The following is a 15,388-nucleotide window of genomic DNA, read 5'->3' as shown; positions in this document are numbered from 1 at the left end:
TACAATATTAGTCCACCTGGGTTACATATATTTCCAGTTTCCTGACTGCAATTCACTTTTAAGCTAATTGCCCCAAATGACTTGCAGAGATATTTTCAAACAATATGGCGCAGTAAAAAGGAAAAACAGTTATTAACACCTTCTACAGGCCAAGTACTTAATGTGTGCTTCATAACAAACCTATTACCCTCAGTTAATCTAAAAAGAAAATAAAAGTCATCAAGGGTAAGATCCTGCCATACAGCAGATACACAGCAAAATTAGGGATCAACTAAGGTACACCTAATTCTAAAGTCCACATTCTTTCCACCACTTTACAGTGCTTCCGAAGCTCACTGACTCTGAATGTCAGACAAGACTTTGAACACTAGTTCTGCCATTTATGATGTGACTATTTCTAAGCTTCTTTAGTGTGTATGTACCATTTTTACAAAAACAGAGTCATTATTCAAAAAATAAATATACAAATGGGAGGCTTAAAAATTCACTGTAAAATGAAACTGTTCTTTAAAATACCAGTTTTTTAAAGAGCAAGATGTATGGAATAATTCTAAACACTTTTCTTGAATTTATATCAAGATTCACTACACCTTCCAACAAGCAGAAGCTCTTGCATATCCATTTACAAACATGTGATCACTCGGTGAAAAACATTTTTTAGGGGCTGACTGCCAGTCTCCACTTTAGCCAAACGAATGCATCATTTCTCAGTAGAAAAAAGCCACATCAACTACACTGCTTTTTATTCTCCTGTACCACATGAGAAATGTTTTCGGCAATATATGCACCATCCAGGAAGTAGCACTGCGGGGTAACAGAAATGGCTACTTTCGCTACCTACCTAAGAGATAATGACTGCAGGACCTGGTGAGCAAGCAGTAATACAACACAGAACAGGACAAGGTCAAGAAGAATAAAAACAAAGCAAGAAATCGTTTACCCTAGGTAACGGATACCACTGTGGTCAAGGAAAAGTCAGTTAAATTACACAACTCTTACAGGACCCTTGATTAGCTTAAAAAACTGCTACTTTAAGACCCAAACATCTAGTTGACAAGATTGGGACTGATTTCCAAAGGATACTATACACCAGTAACAATTCCACAAGGATTTTCAAATTCATGAAACAAAAAAAAACTCAAATATTAAAACAAGAATACTTATACTAAAATTTTCTTTTTCCAAGAACTCCCACACTTTTCATATAAAAAGGGCAGCATTATCTAATAAAACTAACATAATTTAGATAGATGGAGCCCTTCAATAAAATACATTTTTCTTTTAAAATTATTTTAATATTAAAGCATCAATAGGACTTGGGGCAGACCAAAAAATAGGAACTTACCTACAGCCCCCTAATTTACTCTAGGGCTATTATTAAAATAATTCTACTGTACACAGAATCATGTACTGTTTTCCTTAGCAGGTATAATACAATCAGGCTATTGTACAATAGTAAGAGTGTTCTTAAGAAAAAAATTACTGCTGAAGTAATTCTTGTCGAGGTAACTTTCCACATTCTACTCTCCATAAACACCACTGTTTTTAATCACAACTTTGCTTACAGCTTTACAATGTATCAACAAAATTTCCACTTTGTAAGATCCTTTCAAACTGAAATAATAAAATAATGCTTTTATGATCACAGTATTTGGTAAAGTGAGATGTTGTAGAATAGTATGTGTACTAAGATCTTGCTTTTGTGGAAAAATGTTCAGATTTATCTGGAAGGACACATCAAAAATTACTAGTGGTTATCTTAGGATTATGGAAGTGCTTTTTTCTTTAGCTTATATGTGTATTCTGATGTTCTGAATTAAACACAACTTATTCATTTTTTAGTGCTTGTGCATAAGACACAGGACAATCTGAGTTAAAGAAACCTGTGTGCCATATTTTATTCAATATTACCAATTCAAATTCACATATTCAGAGTTAACATGATGCAAATGTTGCTCAAGAAATGTTAGTGAAATCTCCTCAGCCAACAAGGTTCAGTTTTTAAACAATAAATTCCCTCAGACAGGAAAATGGTGCTTCTAAGAAAGAAGTAACTTCATGTCTGTTTTTAAAACTGAGGTGTAAGGGTGGAAAATGGCTTGGAATGCCCAGGTGACCATAGATAGGGAAGACCATAGGGAAAAACTAATGATACTAACACCTGAGAAACAAGACAAATCATTTCATTGATTTGGAGATACTGATTTATAGAAGAAATCACGGAGCAGCAAGTAAATAATCAGATAGTAAGTAAACACTTAAAGGATGATAAATGGCCAAAGGAAAAAAAGAAAAAGCCAAGAAAAAACTGAACACACATGTATCTATGTAAATCATTCTGAAAAGCATATCAAAAAAAATTATCTAACAATTTATAACTCAAATTCAATCAGCTCTGGTTTCTTCACCAGAAAAAGAACATCTTTCAATGGGCTTAGCACTTAATTGCAGAGCCAAGAACACCCTTAAAGATGTCTCAAGCAGATGTGTCTGCTTTGAAATGAACTAGTTAAAAATTCGGTATATCGCTAAGCAATTAATATACAAACATATAAATAGACAATCTTTACATATTAAATCAATCTAGAAAAACACACAAGGTAAAAAAGCACTGAGGTAATTTTATGGACTCCCACGAAGAAATTATCTTTAAACCAAAATAAGTAACTCCACTAAGTTAAACCATAAGAAATTGCCAATATTCAAGCATTTTTTAATCTATAAAAGCAGCAACTTCATATGGTCCCACTCTGTGGTCTGATGATCAATATTTAACAACCACCTCTCTGGAAAAAAGGCCCTGGTTTGTAGCTTTTGCCAATTCCCATGTTGTAAATAGGCCCATTGTAGCCAGTTTCAAGCTGTCAACACACCATCACTGAACGTGGAGCTGGAGAGATGCACACAATCAGTTCACCAGCTCCAACACACCACTGGTTCCACCTAATAGTCTGATCTCATCCTTTCTAAAACAAGCTTTCGCCCGAATTATCCAGTTTCCTACTTATGCTGCTAAGAAAGCAAAACAGCAGTGGGGGGCGGGGGCTATTTTAAACTGAGCAGTAAAGAAATGAGTCGATATTTAAGCTGAGATCTGAAAGATAAGAGGCCAACCTTGCTAAGATTTGGGGAAGACTATTTCAGACAGAGGAAACAACGAGTGTAAAAGCCTTAACAGGGCAAGAACAAGCATGGCATGTTTGAGAAAATGAATGCTAATGTGGCTAGAACTTAGTGAGCAAAGATGAAATACTCCTGAGAGGCTGTCAGGGCCATATCATATACACAGAGTGTGAGACTGTATTTTCTGGATGAGTACAGTTTGTATTTTACTGAGTGGACTTAGTCTGTATTTTACTCTGAGTGGATTGGAAACAATTTCATATAGTAGTCTGATAAATGTTAAATGAATGAATGCATACTTTAAAGCATTATTTTAATGACCCCTTATGAGACTTAAGTCAAAGCCTATTAATTTTATTAACTTTTCTCAATATAATCGCTCTGGTTACTTCACAATCTATGTAGAACATTATGAAATTAAGGAAGAGTAAGTATGATAGGTCTCAAACTATGAATATAGCGGAAATAAATGTAGTGGCAGGACCACACATCAGTTCAGAAATATTATCTTATTAATCCAAGATGGTTATTTCATACATGAAATGCTAACATATGAATTCAGGTAGGTCAATGTCAAATTCTAATGAAGATGACCTAATTAGTCTACAAAGTGTAGAATGATAAATTCAATACTGTAGGAAAACATTTGCTTGCATGTCATCTGAAACGACACTACATAGTATGTAAGTAAACTTTTAAAAAATTATAATAGCCATCTGTTTTCATATTAAAAATTATATTTTAATTTCATACTTTAACGTGAAAGAAAAATAAAATATCAAGTCTGATTTATAGATATTATTGTTTAGGAGTTATAGTAACAAGCATATACAAGTTAACTTATATTTACATATTACAAAAACTGAGAAGATACATACAAACACATACATGTCCACACCTCTGTGATCATGAAAATTAAGCCCACATTATGGCCACATAAAGGTCCATCAGACAAGACAATCAAGATATAAATTACTACATATTGGGGCTTCCCTGGTGGCGCAGTGGTTGAGAATCTGCCTGCCAATGCAGGGGACACAGGTTCGAGCCCTGGTCTGGGAGGATCCCACATGCCGCGGAGCAACTAGGCCCGTGAGCCACAATTACTGAGCCTGCGCGTCTGGAGCCTGTGCTCCGCAACAAGAGAGGCTGCGATAGTGAGAGGCCCGCGCACCGCGACGAAGTGTGGCCCCCACTTGCCGCAACTAGAGAAAGCCCTCGCACAGAAACGAAGACCCAACACAGCCATAAATAAATAAATTTTAAAAAAAAATTACTACATATTACACAAAAACAGGGAAGGGACTTCCCTGGTGGTCCAGTGGTGAAGAATCCGCCTTCCAATGCAGGGTACGCAGGTTCAATCCCTGGTTGGGGAACTAAGATCCCACACGCCGTGGGACAACTAAGCCCATGCGCCACAACTACTGAGCTTGCACACCTCAACAGGAGAGCCAGCGTGCCTACACGAGCACACACACTCTGGAGCCTGCGCCACAGCTACAGAGAGAAAAATCCGCATGCCACAACTAGAGAGAAGCCTGCTTGCCACAATGAAAGATTCCGCATGCTGCAACTAAGACCTGACGCAGCCAAAAAAAAAAAAAAAAACACAAAGAAAAAAAATTTTTAATGTCATTTGAAAAAAAAAAACAGGGAAATGTTTAGACTGGTTTATGGAGAATAATTTATGCTTGCACATAAAAAATTATTCATTCAGGAACTTCTAAGCCACCTATTTCAATAATTTATTTAAAGGATATCTTTCAACCAACACGAAATGAGACCTATAACTCAGAAAAAAAAAAATTTTTTTTTAAATCTTGTCTCAGCAGAATGAAATACTTAAAGTCTGCATATTATTAATTTCTCTTGCACTTTCATTTCCTACCTAAATACCAGTTAAGCTGAAGTTCAAATATATTCCATTTTTTTCATTTAAGAGCACAAATATGCATATAATAAATATTACTCAATAGACTTGTATACATTAATGTAGCTAGCTGCTACTTTACCACAGAACTACAATAATTGTGCTGATATAGGCCCCCCTCTCTTTTGAGGGAGGAATAAACAGGCAGTGCAGTACTGAAAGGACAAGGTACAGTAACAAATTTTTGTACCCTAAACATCCCTCCCTCAAACTATGAGATTTCTGTTTGAGCGTTCTACAAAAAAACAAAAAATGCTAAGAATATCGCCAGGTACACTACTTTCTTGGTAATGGCAACTGCCTTTCTTTAATGAAAGGAGTTTGGCAATTGAAAAGCAATTAAGTTTTGGTTTTGAATCTCATTTGAACCCACACCCCTGATAAAAAAAGGTAAGTGCAGTCCAACTTGCAGTGTCTACACCCATGTAAATCAACAAGACTTAGAACTCAAGAAACAAAGCCTAAAGAGAAATATGGGGCAAGACAAAAAAAAAAATTTTTTTAAGTGGCACCCTACTTCCAAATCAGGCTTTCCTTTTCTTTATTCCATTTACCTTACCTCTCTTCATTCCTTTCTCACCTCCTCTGTCCTTTACCATTTTTCTGTGTATTCTCACTTTCTATACACAAAAATTGATTTCAAACTTACCATTTTCTCTTGTATCTAAATTTGTTTTTACTTCTTATGGGACTATATGGTTTTAGGTGAAATACTTTTAACTGAAATACTTTTAGTTACAAAAACATACACATAAGCTGTTATCAAAGACATGAATAACAAGCAGCCATTTATTTAGCAAATGTGAGCACTCACCATGTGCAGAATACTGGGGATTTTGAAGTGAAAACAACAAAGCTCTTTCCCTAGGGACATTAAAGCAAGACTGTACCCAGCAGGTACAAGGTACGTGCCTGGTATGGGATAAGCCAAGGAGAAACGAGTAGGACATGTAATCAGAGAGGCCAGCCACACAGATGATGGAGGGCCTGGTAGGCACTGTTATATTCTGGCATTTACTCAAAATGATACGAAAAACCACCAAAGAGTTTTGAACACAGGAGTAAAATAATCGGACTTTCATTTCAAAAGGACTGCCCTGGTTCCTGTGCTGAGAACAGAGAAGAGCAGAAGCAAGACGGAGACCAGAAAGGAGATGACTAAAATAACAACAGGCAAGAGAGGATGGCTGCACAGCGGGGGCGGGGGGGCAGCAGTTGAAGACAGCAAGCTGTGGTCATATTTATTCTTAAAGTAGATTTTAAGGTAAATAAAGGACATACTTTCATGATACATTATTTTGAATTACATGTGAATGTGTGAGAAAGAGGAATCAAGAGTGTCTAAAAAGTTACAGTCAGAGAAACAAAGATGGAGTTGACATTTAATAAAATGAGGCAAACTGGAATAGGAACAATCCTTGGGGTGGGGGAAGGAGGAAGGAAGATGAGGAGTTCAGTGCTGGCAGGTTAAATTTGGGATGTCTAATTGAAAATGTTGACTAGGCAGCTGGGTATATAAGTCTGAAGGTTAGGAAAGAGATCCAGGAGAGAGATAACATTTTTAGTTTGAAATATATGATAATTCTAGCTAGAGAATAGGATGAGATCACAGGAGACTATGTATAAATACAGAAGAGGTCTAAACATAGAGCTCAGGACACTGCCTTACTTTTCAGAAGCTGGGGCAACAAAAAGGAACCAGCAAAAGAAACTGAAAATAAGCAGAAGTGCCCCAGAAACAAAGGAAAGAAAGGTTTCAAAGAAAAGAAAATTACCAACCACTTCAAATGCTTCTGCTGCTACATCCAGTGAGATGAGGATTGAGAACTGGCTGGGGAATTTGTCACCAAGGAGGTCACTAGTAAGCAATCTCACAAGAGCTGTTAATGTAGCATGGAGGAGAAAAGAAACCAATTGCAGTGGATCCAAGGCAGAGAGGGAGTACTGGTGACCACAAATAACAACTCATGAAGAACAGTAGCTGAAGTGCAGCTTCAGTGCAGTGGTAAAGAACCCACCTTCCAATGCAGGGGACGCGGGTTCGATCCCTGGTCAGGGAACTAAGATCCCACCTGCCGCAGGGCAAATAAGCCCACGCACCACAACTACTGAGCTCGCGCGCCTCAACTAGAGCCCTCTTGCCGCAAACTACACCCACTAGAGCCCACGTGCCCTGGAGCCTGCGCATCACGACTAGAGAAGAGAAAACCCACACGCCACAACCAGAGAGAAGCCCGCGTGTCACAATGATGAGCCCACGCGCCACAACGAAAGATCCCGCAGGCCGCAACTAAGACCTGATGCAGCCAAAAAATAAATAAAATAAATAAATATTAAAAAAAAAAAAGATGGAAGATATTTCAGCATATCTATATGCTGATAGGAATAATCCAATACAAATGGGAAACACTGATGAGGCAGTTCATTGGAAGGCAGGAGAATGGGATGAATCCTGAGGCAAAGCAAAGTCCCTGACAGGAGGGGGACAGAACCAAGGGTGAGAGAGGTGATGGTCATAGCACAGTAGGAAATGCATAGAGTCTGGGTACAGATGCGAGGAGACATACAGAAGTTTTCTCCTGATTGCTTTCATTTTTAATATACAGGAAACAAGGTCATCAGCTGAAAATGAAGAAAAGAGAAGAGGCACTAGAAGTTTGAGGAGAGGTGTAAAATTGTCATTTAGGGGACTGGCAGAGTGATTCAACCAGGGACTGATTGATACTATGATTAAAGGACTGTGGACAGCACGAAGGACCCTCCTTGGCCGACACGAAAGGAGAACAGGTCAGCACAGGTGTGTCTTCCTCAATTCACGCTCAACTGCCAGGTATTGGCTAGATTGGATGAAGAACTGGATTCGGGGGGTTGGTGGTTACCAAGTAAGTACATGAAGGGAGAGGTGCTAAACTGAGGCTTTATAAAAGGGAGAAATTTTAACAGTGGACTATGGATTCAAAGCAGGATAATCAAGCGAGGAAATGGAGGAAGGGGGTGTTGGGACGCTAAAAAAGGGAGTAGCAGCAACGGATAGTACAACAGGTCCCAGACACAGAAGTACAGTTCAGGTGGGGTGCCTGACAGAAGGAACTGGAAAGATAGGAAACTGAAACCCTGATGGAATGCTTGAAACTGTGTTCTGTGAAATAATCTTAATAAAGTACAGGCAGGTCTGGTTAAAATGTAACAGAACTACCTTAAAGAGTAAAGCAAAACCTCTGCCAGGCACACTGAGCCTGCACATGAGGGCAACTAGAAGGCTAAGGGACTGGAGAAGAATTATATCACAGGAATTACAGCTGGAGGTTCCCAGACATGGAATCCCCAAGAAAACCATTTCCAGCGTTCCTCCAGAGTCAGCTTTAAACAACCTGTCCAACTCAGAAGGCACAGCTGCCAGATCACAATAGGAGGAGCCACATTAAAACCATACCTTTTCCCCCAATCCTCTTTCCCCACTGAACTGGACCCTGGACAGGTGAATCTGACAGCATACTAAAGAGGAGCTGGCAAAGTAAAAAGAAAGCCTCTCAGGACTCTTCCTCCAAAGTAGGCTTCTTGCTCTGAAGCAGTTCTGAGCTACGAAAAAAAAGTTCTATATTGTGTACGAGTTTGAACACATTATTATTCTGAACTGCACCTTCTAATGACTAAAATAAGACTATTACTGACAAAAGAGCAGAAGACTTTTTACCCCTAGAAAAGTTATCTGGTCTTCCTAAGAGCTGGAAAGTCAGGGAAAGACAATCTACAGGGAGGCTTTGAAGGTACACTGAGAGAAAGCAAGCTGTCTTCCCCTTAAACCCTTATCAAGTCCCATCCATTTCAGTTCCACAAACATCCATGGGCTCCCACTATCTATTAGGTGCTAAATATACACAATGCTGAATATACAAAAAATTCATTTTTGCTTTATTGAGCAAAAAAGTGAAAGTAGATTAAGTCGAATGAAACAAAATGATTTTGGTTTAGTACGAGATGCTTACAAAAATTCAATCCTAAAGATTTAATAAGAAATCTTAGTTTTCTCCTTTTCTTGGAATTGTTTTCGTATTTTTCTAACTTTGTGAATTACAAGCTTAAACACATTTAAAATCAATACTTATTTGTTAATAAATTATAAGACTAAATAAAAAGTCTTATCATGAACTTCTAAGTGAGTAAGCTACAAAATGGAAATAGTGCTCATCATTCCGTCATTTTCAAACACACCTAAATTTAACATAGAGTTATCTAATGCTTTCTAGGAAAAAGAGGGAGTTTGTTTTACTATAATCCATTTTGACTAAAATAGGTTTGCAGGTATTTTACAGTGTCATGATAAAGAAAACTCATTACCAAATTTTTTGGCTTTCAGTTCAAAAACTCCCTTTGGATGGGGTCCCAGAGCAGTTTCAGCTAAGTCTTCCTCTATTCATTATTTGTTAGTATTATAGAAAGGTTCAAGTATACTTAAGCTTTGAACTGAGGTAGCAGAATGCATAAAGTTAATAATTAATAAGCTAAATTCCAAGTTTTTCCAGGTAGTATGAAAAAAAAATCAGAATAAATGCCCTCACCTAACTATTAAGGGTAAGTACACGTCTCCCTCTGAGACAGATCTAAAACTTTATTTATTAACATTTAACATTCAATAAATGTTAAAATATTACTTTCATGAGAACTCAGATTAAGAACACTGAAATAGATGAAAACTAATATGCATTTGCAACTGAGAGAAAAGTCTTATGAAGCCTTAACAAAATATCCCAGACTCATCCTAAAGCAGATGAGAAATCTAAACACTTTCATGATAAAGAGAGATAACTGGGACATAAAAACATAATAGAAACCTATCTTACTGAGTAAATGTGAGAAATCAGTTTAAAGCATTTTACAAATGTTAATTAACAGTCTTTCACAATCTATACAGGCAATATGGGCACAGCTACAATATGTCATACCAGTATCATTCTTAATCACTTTATTAATTACATCTGATAAAGGACACACTTTCTAAATTATTCTAAAGGATATTACAACAAAAAAAGACAACCAGCCCCAACAATAAACACACATACCCTGATGAAGAAAGCATAAACACACTTCGAATATTCCCACAATTATAAAATGGAATGATCCTCGAATTTATTCAGCCTTAAAACATTATGAACTACTCCAAGGTAGGAATAATGCCTTAAAAACACGGTATTTTTTTAAAGTACAAAAAAAAAAAAGTCATTACAGGTTCTAATTTCTTGGAAAAATTACTTTAACATGTCTTGACGCTGTTGACTGTCAAAAACCCTGATGAAATTCTTACCCAAATAAAATATGCCAAGCACTTTTTATTCAACATATAAGGCTTACATTGTTCTAATCATCACTATTACATGTTATTAGCTTTCTCATCAACAACAGACTACAAGGAACACACAGGTGTACACTATCAAATCACTCTTCCTACAAGAAATATATATTTAAAGAAAAACTATCACAACTCTCTACTACTAAAATTTAAGGGATTACTTTCCTTATTCATAGGAACCATAAAAAACTATTAGCCAGTAAGTGTAAAAATCTTTCTTTTTTTAATGACATTTTGCAGTTTATTTTTATTTTATTTATTTATCTTTGGCTGTGTTGGGTCTTCGTTGCTGCACGCAGGCTTTCTCTAGTTGCGAGGAGCCGGGGGGTGGGGGGCTACTCTTCGTTGTGGTGCGCGGGCTTCTCAATGCAGCGGCTTCTTTTGCTGCGGAGCCCGGGATCTAGGGCACGGGCTTCAGTCGCTGCGGCACGTGGGCTCAGTAGTTGTGGCTCCCGGGCTCTAGAGTGCAGGCTCAGTAGTTGTGGCGCACGGGCTTAGTTGCCCGCGGCATGTGGGATCTTCCCGGACCATGGCTCAAACCCGTGTCTCCTGAATTGGCAGACAGATTCTTAACCACTGCACCACCCAGGAAGCCCTAAAAATCTTAAAGTTCTATTTGAATGCACACATCATCTTCAACAATGCATAAGCTGTTAACAGGTCAAAAGTGTCCACCTAAATTCAAAAGTTAGGGGCTTCCCTGGTTACACAGTGGTTAGGAATCCACCTGCCAATGCAGGGGACACAGGTTCAAGCCCTGGTCCGGGAAGATCCCACATGCCATGGAGCAACTAAGCCTGTGCGCCACAACTACTGAGCCTGCGTGCTACAACTACTGAAGCCCGCGTGCCTGGAGTCCGTGCTCCGCAACAAGAGAAGCCACGACAATGAGAAGCCCGCGCACTGCAATGAAGAGTAGCCCCCACTCGCCACAACTAGAGAAAGCCCGTGCGCAGCAACAAAGACCCAATGCAGCCAAAAATAAATTAAATAAATAAATTTATACATTCAAAAGTTATCTGTACAAAAATTATTAATCTAACAATACATTATTCTGTAATGATCAAGACTGACTTTGGAGCGCATTAATTTGGACTTCTGAAGAATCCAAATAAGTACTTTTTATCATATGTAAATAAGATAAAAACAGACAACACAACCTTAGGTTCAGAATTAATAAGTGCAATACTACAAATCATCCTCTTTTTAGTAAGCAGTTTTACCACAGTTTTAATACTAGAGGTAAAATTCAAATATGGAACTACAAATCATTACTAACAGTTCTTCACTTCTCAGTACTATCAAGTCAATATTCTATTTGTAAATGATGAATAAAAGGCCAAAATAAAATTTCTGAAAAGGTGCTTTATTTAAAAACACTTCTTATAGAAAAGGAATCCACTGTTTCTCCTAGATTTTTAACAACAGAACATGTTGTACAGCAAAGATTATTTACAGAAAACAGAACCAGAAGTACATTACTTTTGAATAAATACACTGTACCAAAAACATCTAATATGGGAGAGAGAATAAAAATACTAGTTTGTTAAACTTCTTCCTCTCTTCATTAAAAATAAAAGATTTTATTAAACCGACAATATGAAAATGTAACCCAATGATCTTAGCCCTATAAAGTTACTTATTAACCTTTAAATAGACTGTTATGGATCTACACTTCCTGCTGTTCACCTGCCATCTTTCCCAATTTTAAATAGGCACTAGGGGTATAAGACAGTCTGTCCTTGCAACATCCATAATGAGGAAAGAACCTCACGCTCAGGTTAAGAAAAAGATAATTGTGGGTTTTGTTTGCCCCTAGGAAATCAGCAGCCAGCACAAGTGCCAGCATATAATAGGTGCTTAATGAATATCTGCTGAGTAAGTGGTGAGGTTTAATTATATCACTGCAACATTAGCTTTCCTTTTTCCCTTAAAGTTCCCCCTTGCTCAAAAAGCAACTCAAGACCATGCCAGAGTCCCTCAAAAGCACATAAACTTCTTTATTCATAATGAAATGGAAAGCAGGGTCTCAAAAGAACCAAACAGAATACAAGCACCTCTTCTTTATCTTCTCCATTCTTTCAAAAGAAAATTAGATCAATATGGTTGATTTTTAAGAAACATCAAAATGTCTACCAACTTTCCTCAAAATGAGAAATTCCAAATGCATTTTCTATGCTCCTAATATTGAAAATAACTGATTTTTCAACAGTATGTGTATGTTGTGTGAAAACAAAAATCAAGCATATAAGCCAAAATAACGTGTTTGCCAATTTTTTCTTTAACTTGAATCGAGAGGGTACGTGCCTAAATTGTACTAGATATGAGATCAGCTTTCTCTGACGTTTCAAGATTCATTTTTTCATTCAAGTATTTTATTGAGCATCTACTATACGTCAGGCCCTTTAACAAAACGTTAATTTTGCAAACTGAACATTAGCATCAAATTCCCCTTCAAAAGCTTATCACTCAAAATAAGAGCAGCTAAAGAGGAATCTCAGTGTTGTTTCATGTACACATGAAGTCAGCCCATCGAGGCTCCTTTTCACCTATTAATGCGGCATCAGCGAGCCGCTAACTACCACACCCGTTACCAAAAATCACAACTAAAGCAGCAAGCGCTGGGTAAAACAACCTGTAAGAGTAGGACGAGTTCCTCCTCCGAGGTGGTCAGGGCTTTCTCTCCGGGGCCCAAAGTACCGCGGCGAGACCCGCGTGCGGAACGCGCCGGACGCCCCAGGCAAGAGTCCGGCTCCCGAGCCGGCGGTCCCCGCCCCTCCGAAACTCACCTGGAGGACCCGGGCCCTCTCCGCCTGCCCCTAGCGCCACCCTCCCGACTTCCAGACGGGCAAAGTTGGGGGGGAGGGGGCTCTTCATTTCCATTTTACAACGGGGGGGCGGTGGGCTCTCTCAGCCGCCCGCCTGTCTTGAATCCGGAACAGAGTATGTAACCATTTTCCAGAAGGAATGGAAGGAAAACCAAAGGCAGGGTCCGCATGAGGACCTCGCCCAGACCTGAAAATGGAGCCGCAGGCTCAGCCCACAGACCGCAGCGCGCAGCGGGCAGGGCAGGGCCGCACTCGCCCCGAAGCCCTAGGTGGCGGGGTTTAGGGGCTTCGGGCCCCCGCCCAAGGGGCCCCGAGAGCAAGGTGGGAGGCCTGGAGCGCGACCCCGGCGGGAGATGCACTCACCATAGTCTTTGTCTCCGCCGCTCGCTGCAGCCGCGGCCGCTCTCGGGGCCGGCTCCGCGGCTGCTGTCCCCCAACGCCCGCAGCTGCGCTCCCCGGCGCGCTCGCCGCTTCCTGGCCCCTCCCTCCACGCCCTGGCTCGCGCGCAGGCGGGGCAAGAGGCGGCGCGCGCTCCGGGAGCAGCGGGAGGGCCGCGCCGCCGCACAGCTGCCGCCACGCCGGCCCCGCCCCGTACCCTGCCTTGGGGATGGACTCTGCCCCGCACCTCAGCGACGCGCACTGCCCGCGAGCTCCGCGGGCTAGAAACCCCTTCCCCGGCGAGAAGAAGGCAGAGAGCTGGGGTTGGAGTCCGCGCGGGAAAGAACGCGCCGGAAGATGGCGATCGGGGCTGGGTGGGAACGTTCGGGAGCCCCTCCCCACTCTCAGCCCGGCAGCCGGCAGCAAAAGCTCGCGCCCCCTCCCCAGACGGCGCCTGCGCTGGAAGTGGGAACGCTCCCAGGCGGGCGAGGGTCGTGGCTGAGCCCTGGGACCGGCTGTCTCTCAGTAGTAGTTGAGAGATAGATGCCCTGAAATCACCAAACCACCCTCCCCCTTTTTTTAAATGGAAACATCAGAATTGTTGAATCCGTCATTACCTGGCTTAAGGCTGAGAACACCCACCTGGCATTTGAAATGTGTGAAATTACTCGTCTACTGGATCTCTGAGCCCTTACCTGTATATTTTATATATCCCAGAAATCAGAAACACTTAAAAGTGCCCTTATCTAGCAGTCGACCCTCCACCAAAATGCCTACAATACTTGGAATATAATATAGTACGTCTTCCCCGTCTTGATTGATTATATTAGTGCAACATTAGCTTTCTTTTCCCCCTAAATTTAGAGTTAGGTCTCCCTTGCTCAAAAAGCAACTCAAAACCATGCCACAGTCCTTCTAGTTAGTTACTCAGGTCAAAAACTTTGGAGTCATCCTTGGCTGCTCTCATTCTCTCCTCTGCACCTCCAATCTGTCAAGCACGTCGGTTGGTTGTGCCCTCAAAATAAACCAGAATCAGACCACTTCTCACCTGCATCACTTTCATCTGCTCTGGCCTCGAGTATACTTCGGTGGCCTACTAAATGGTCTAGCTGCCCACCATTAAGGCAGTCTATTATCAAAACAACAATCAGAATATCCTCCTACAAAAAAAGTCAGCTCCTGTCTCATCCGGTCAAAATCTTCCATTGCCTCCCCATTTCCTAAACTGTAAAAGCTAAGGTCCTTAGAGTCTGTCATACGGAATGAAGGAAGTCAGAAAGAGAAAAACAAATACCTTATGCTAACACATATATATGGAATCTAAAAAAAAAAAAAAAAAGTGGTTCTGAAGAACCTAGGGGCAGGACAGGAATAAAGACGCAGACATAGAGAATGGACTTGAGGACATGGGGAGGGGGAAGGACAAGCTGGGACGAAGTGAGAGAGTGGCATGGACATATATACACTACCAGTTGTAAAATAGATAGCCAGTGGGAAGCAGCCGCATAGCACAGGGAGATCAGCTCGGTGCTTTGTGACCACCTAGAGGGGTGGGATAGGGAGGGTGGGAGGGAGACACAAGAGGGAGGAGATATGGGGATGTATGTATACGTATAGCTGATTCACTTTGTTATACAGCAGAAACTAACACACCATTGTAAAGCAATTATACTCCAATAAAGATGTTAAAAAAAAAAAAAAAGGTCTTTACAGTTTCTACAAAGCCCTTGGATTTGCCTTTTGCTTTACTCCCTGACTCCAGTTGCTTGTATACTCCAG

At 40.3% G+C, this 15,388-nt stretch overlaps 1 protein-coding gene across 4 annotated transcripts in view; it reads right to left on the bottom strand.

Annotated features, from left to right (window-relative positions):
• The window catches only part of CDC42SE2 (CDC42 small effector 2), a 130,010-nt gene extending 116,304 nt beyond the window's left edge, over positions 1–13,706 (bottom strand). For all 4 annotated transcript variants that reach the window (XR_009700765.1, XM_061188135.1, XM_061188136.1 and 1 more), the window contains exon 1: positions 13,595–13,706. The gene's annotated coding sequence lies outside the window, so the exon portion shown is untranslated. The remainder of the gene's footprint in view (positions 1–13,594) is intronic.
• Between the last annotated feature and the right edge of the window lie 1,682 nt (positions 13,707–15,388).

The sequence above is a fragment of the Eubalaena glacialis genome, chromosome 4 (assembly GCF_028564815.1).
Source record: "Eubalaena glacialis isolate mEubGla1 chromosome 4, mEubGla1.1.hap2.+ XY, whole genome shotgun sequence".
NCBI classification, from domain to species: domain Eukaryota; kingdom Metazoa; phylum Chordata; class Mammalia; order Artiodactyla; family Balaenidae; genus Eubalaena; species Eubalaena glacialis.
The sequence above is the reverse complement of the archived record's forward strand: the minus strand, read 5'-3'. Positions and strand labels throughout refer to the sequence as shown.